Genomic DNA, 6,487 nt, shown 5'->3' on the forward strand with positions numbered 1-6,487 from the left:
AAACTGCACCAATAAACCACTCTATGAACCTTTGAACTGTATCCAGATGACACTATGTTGACCCAAAAGTATACCCCTAAATTACCCTTTGTGGACCTCAAGATTGCATACAAAAAAATTATACATCCCGCCAATGGACCCAACCCCCAATCACTCTATTTACCTCTTAATTTCAACGTTCAAACCATCTTCCATAGTCCCCTAAATTGTATCCCCAAACTACTTTCGTTGATCTCAAGTAGTACCTCCAATCCACCTTTCCATGGATATTCAAATATACCAATAAACTACCCTCTACTACCTGCAAGTTGTTCCCCACAAACGACTTGCAGTTAGCCCTGAAATCACTAGCTTCCAAACAGCTTTTATTTTTTGCAGTGTTGTGAATGGAACCCAGGGCCTCTGGAATAAAAACTACCACTAAGCTACATCCCCAGCTTCAAACATCACTTTTGAATCACTCTCCAGTATGTACCCAAAACACCCTCATTCGATCCCTCATTGTCCATGTGCTATCCACCATACTCTGTCAGTCTGGAAGTGCTTTCCAAGAGCCTCCATCACCACTCCAAACATTCCCAGTTACACTTGACATGGGCCTCACCTGCACTTCAACTCAATTACAAACATCACCTGGGTGCTCTACCTCTAAACCATGCTCCAGGCACACTCCCCAACAAAATACATTCCATTGACCTCCCTTCCTATTTCAACAAAATTACCTTCCAACAGCCCCTACCAATATCCCAAATGCTCCCAAATACATTTTTGTGTGGTTTCCCAACTGCACTTCAGAGCACCATCAAAATGCTCTGCATTTTTAAACCATAGTCCAATGACTCAGACTGCACCACAAACCATTCTTGAACAGTCCTCAACTATTCTGCCCAGTAACCAACCACCATTTTGATACAGGGATCCCCCAAATCATACTCCAGTGACCCAAAATGTATCTCCTAAACCCTCCAATGACTCCACCTGCATCCCAAATACTACATTAGGGACTCAAATTACAATGCACCTTCCAATGATCATTCTTAAAACCAATTAATTGGGATATAATTAACAAACCATAAATGTCATTCACTTTTAAGTATGCTCAACGATTTTAGTAAATTTATCAAAGTGTGCACCAATCACCATAACATAGTGTTATAGCATTTACATTATCTCACTAAGAGTCTTTGTGTGAATAAAACTTATCCCCATTCACATTCCCAGGACCTAGGCAACCGCTAATCTACTTTTTGTCTCAATAGATTTGCCTGTTCTGGACATTTCATATAAATGTTAACATGAAGATGTTTTTGGACTTGGCATCTTTCACTTGGCATAACTTTGTTTTGGCATTAGTGGGAATTGAACCCAAGGCCTTGTACATGCTAGGCAAATATTCTATCCCCAAGTTACATCCAGAACCCTCTGTATTTTAGTTTGAGTCAGGGTTTCTGTTAATTTGCTAAGGCTGACCTTGAGCTTGTGAGATTTCTACCTTAGCCTCCTTAGGTAAGATTACAGCTGTGTGTCACTGTGCCTGGCCAGCATAAGGTTTTTGAGGTTTATCCATGTCATAACATGCATCATGCACCAGTAGTTTGATTATTTTATTGCTGAATAGTTGTGTATCCAATGATCTTTTTATTTTATTTTTTTGAGGTACTGAGGATTGAACCCAGGGATGGTATACCACTAAGCTACGTCTCCAGCCCTTTTTGGTTTGGGTTTTTTTTTTTTTTTTTTTTTTTTTTCTTGAGACTGGGTCTCACTAATTTGCACAGGCTGGCCTCAAACTTGTGATCCTTCTTCCTCAACCTCCCAAGTCACTGGGATTACAGGTATGCACAACCACACCTGGTTTATCCAATCATCTTTAACTGTTCCCCAAATCACCCACTAACTCACAATACAACTCACAATAGCCCTCTGAAATCCAGACTTCAAACTAGGCTCTCAAACAGCACCCCACATCATATCATCCCTAAACTATACCCCCAAACCACTCCATTGATCTCCAAACATCACTAAACTGCCCTTCCACAGTCTCATTTTTATATGCCCAAATCCTTCCAACTTCTCCCACTATACCCTTAAACTGCCCTATATCGACTCCCGAAAAAGCAGAGTAGTGTCACACACTGAAGTCCCAGCTGTACAGAAGGCTGAGGCAGGAGGAAAGCTTGAGCCCAGGAATTCAGGGGCCAGCTTGGACAACATAGTGAGACCCTTGCACTTGGGGAAAAACACCCCACTGGGTGTGGTGGCACATGCCTGTAATCCTAGCTACTTGTAAAACTGAGGTAGGAGGATCAAGTTCAAGGCCAGCCTTGGCACCTTAATGAAACTATCTCAAAATAAAAAATAAAACAATGGATAGGGATGTAGCTCAGTGGTGCATCCATGAACCAAATCCTCACAAACCTCCCACACAAACTGCCAAGAATATCCCCCAAGTACCTTTTCAATGATACCCAACCATAACCCCAAACTACTGTCCAATATTTAAAGTCTCACTGCCAAAATTTGCATTCCAACAGTCCCCAACTCTGCTTCTAAATCTCACCTAACTACACTTCCTTGGCCCCAGAACTGCACCCCAAAACCACTTTTTTTGTACCGGGGATTGAATCCAAGGATGATTGGCCACTGAACCACATCCCTCATCTCTATTTTTTTTTAATTTATTTTTATTGTAAACAAATGGGATACATATTGTTTCTGTTTGTACATGGAGTAACAGCATACCATTTGCATATTCATAAATTTACATAGAGTAATGCTGTTTGATTCATTCCATTATTTTTTTCCTTCCCCCCACCCCTCCCACCTCTCTTTTCCCTCTATACAGTCCCTCCTTCCTCCATTCTTGTCCCACTCCCACCCGCCATTAAGTGTCATCATCCACTTATCAGTGAGATCATTCCTCTTTTGAATTTTTGAGATTGGCTTATCTCACTTAACATGATATTCTCCAATTTCATCCATTTGCCTGCAAATGCCATAATTTTATTATTCTTTATAGCTGAGTAATATTCCATTGTATATATATACCACAGTTTCTTTATCCATTCATCAATTGAAGGGCATCTAGGTTGGTTCCATAGTCTGGCTATTGTGAATTGAGCCGCTATGTGGCTGTATCTCTGTAGTGTGCTGATTTTAAGTCCTTTGGGTGTAGGCCGAGGAGTGGGATAGCTGGGTCAAATGGTAGGTCCATTCCAAGTTTTCTAAGGAATCTCCACACTGCTTTCCAGAGTGGCTGCACTAATTTGCAGTCCCACCAGCAATGTATGAGTGTACCTTTTCCCCCACATCCTCTCCAACACCTATTGTTGCTTGTGTTCTTGATAATCGCCATTCTAATTGGGGTGAGATGGAATCTTAGTGTAGTTTTGATTTGCATTTCTCTTATTACTGAAGATATTGAACATTTTTTCATATATCTGTTGATTGCTTGTACATCTTCTTCTGTGAAGTGTCTGTTCATTTCCTTAGCCCATTTGTTGATTGTGTTATTTGTATTCTTAGTGTAGAGTTTTTTGAGTTCTTTATATATTCTGGAAATTAGTGCTCTATCTGAAGTATGAGAGGCAAAGATATTCTCCCACTCTGTAGGCTCTCTCTTCACATTGCTGATAGTTTCCTTTGCTGAGAGAAAGCTATTTAGTTTGAATCTATCCCAGATATTGATTCTTGCTTTTATTTCTTGTGCTATGCATCCCTCATCTCTTTTTATTTATTTTTTTTTAATTTTGAAACAGGGTCTCACTAAGTTTTTAGGGTCTCACTAAGTTGCTGAGGCTGGCCTTGAATTTGCAATCCTTCTGCCTCAGCCTCCTAAATCACTGGGATTACAGGTCTGCATGACCACAACCCAGCAGTTCCACATGATTTAAGATAAGGTTGGGTATGAAAATCATTAGACAGTAGTTTGGGGCCAGGTGCAGTGGTGAACACTTGTAATTCCAGTAGATTGGGAGGCAGAGGCAGGAGGATCACAAGTTTGAGGCCAGCCTCAGCAACTTAGCATTACCCTGCCTCTGAATAAAAATAAAGGGCTGGGATGTAGCTCAGTGGTAAAGCACCCATGACTTCAATCCCTGGTATGTATGAATGAATGAATGAATGAATGAATGAATGAATGAATGAATGAATGAATAGAGCTGAAGATGCAGCACAGTGGTTAAGCACTCTGGGTTTAATCCCTGGTACCAAAAAAAAAAAAAAATACATGCAACTATATCCATAAAAATTTATATTCCAGTTTTTCCCAACCATAACACCTAAAGCACCCTCCATGAATTCCCAACTACACCTTAAACTGCCTGCCCTGAGATAGCCCTCAATGCTACCTGTAAACATCCACCATTTACTTTCCCAGCAGCCTTCCAACTACAACACCAAATCACCCTCCATTGACCCCACATCACTTCAGTGGCTTCAGTTGTACCCAAATGCTTTCCAATGATCCTTAATTCTGCTCTCAAACTACTCCCAATAACCCCCAAGCATACCCGAGTCTCTCCAAGGATGCTTACTCTAGCCAAGCCATCAGTATTAGTTTCCTGTAGCTGCTATAGCTAATTACCACAAACTTGGTGTCTTTAAACATGAGAAGCTTATTCTTTTACAGCTCTAGGGAAGTTCAAAATCACTTTATTTTTTTAAACATTTTTAGTTGTAGATGGACACAATACCTTTATTTTACTTACTTATATGTGGTGTTGAGGATTGAACCCAGTGCCTCACACATGCTAGGCAAGCGCTCTACCACTAAGCCACACCCCCAGCCCATCAAAATCACTTTAACTAGGCTAAAATTAAGGTGTCAACAGAGATGTACTCCCTCTGGAGGCCCCAGAGAACAATCTGGTTTTCTGCCTCTTGCAGCTTCTGGTGGCAGCTGGCATTTCTTGGCTTGTGGCCACATCACCAAATTTTCTCCCTCTCAGGTCACATTGCCTCCTTTTCTGTCAGTCAAATCTGCTTCTTCCTACCTTTAATAAGAACACTTGTGATTGTAATTAGAATTTATCTTCATTTTGAAATCCTTAATTTACAAGCTGAGCAGGATGGTACATGCTTGCAGTCCCAGCTATTCAGGAGTCTGAGGCTAACCTGAGGAACATAGTGAGAGCCTGTCTCAAAAAAAAGCAAAAAACCTAAAATGCACCCGTTCACTATGGTGCACACCTGTAATCCCAGCTCCTTTGGAGGTCAAGGCAGGAGGATCACAAGTTCAAGACCAGTCTCGGAAATTTAGCAAGACCTTGTCTCAAAACAAAATAGAATAAAACATCTGTGCTGAGGCAGTGGAACACACCTATAATCCCAGCAACTCAGGTGGCTGAGGCAGGAGGATTGCAAATTCAAAGCCAACCTCAGCAATTTATTGAGACTCTAAGCAATATAGCAAGACCTTGTCTCAAATTAAAACATAAAAAGGGCCCTGGGTTCAATCCATGGTACCAAAATAAAAGTCTGAGTACATAGCTCAGTGGTAGAGTGCTTGCCAGGCATGTGTGAGGCCCTAACTTCCATCCCCAGCACCACAAAAAAAAATCCTTAACTTAATCATATCTATGAAGTCCTTCCACAACCCTATTTTTCCATATAAGATAACATTCACAGGTTCTAGGAATTAGGATGTGGATATCTTTGAAAGGGACATTATTTAGTCAACCACACCATTTTATGGCAGTTAACAGCTCTAATCCTTAACTACCTTGCAACTCTTGTTCCTAAACACCCACTATCTTCCTATAGACCCCTAAACCATCCTTGTTTTTCCCCAAAGAAAACAAGATAGCACCCCTAAAATCTTCTAACCTCCTAAATGTATTAATGATCCATCCTCCACTAGCTCCTACTAACATAGTTAAATTGTCCCGTAAGTGCCCCATTCCTCCAAAGTCCTTCAATTGCAACTTAGTGAGACATTTTGTTTCAAAAAATAAAAAGGGCTGGGGGTGTAGCTCAGTGATAGAGCACCTCTAGGTTCAATCACTAGTACTCACCCCCCAAAAAAAATAATAAAAAAGGGTTAGGGATGTAGTTCAGTGTTACCTGTCATATGCAAGACCTTGAGTTCTAATCCTAGTACTAAGAACTAAGGAAAAGGGGAAGGGAAAAGGGAAGAGGAGGGGGAGGAGGAGGAGAAATACCAATTACTAATTCCAATAAAGACCCAAGTCACCTTTTTTTGTTGTTGTTTTCTGGTACTAGGGACTAAACTCAGGGAAGCTTTACCCCTGAGCGACATCCCCAGTCCTGTTTGTTTATTTATTTATTTTTGGTACTGGTGATTGAACTAAGGGCACTTCACCACTGAGCTACATCCCCAGATCTGCTTTTTTTTTTTTTTTTTTTTTTCTTTTTGAGACAGGGATCTCACTGAATTGCAGAGGCAGGCCTCTAACTTGTGATCCTCCTGCCTCAGCCTCCTGAGTTACTGGAATTTCAGTCATGCATCATGGTGTCTGGCTCCCAG

This window comes from Sciurus vulgaris (genome assembly GCF_902686455.1).
Source record: "Sciurus vulgaris genome assembly, chromosome: X".
Lineage (NCBI taxonomy): Eukaryota > Metazoa > Chordata > Mammalia > Rodentia > Sciuridae > Sciurus > Sciurus vulgaris.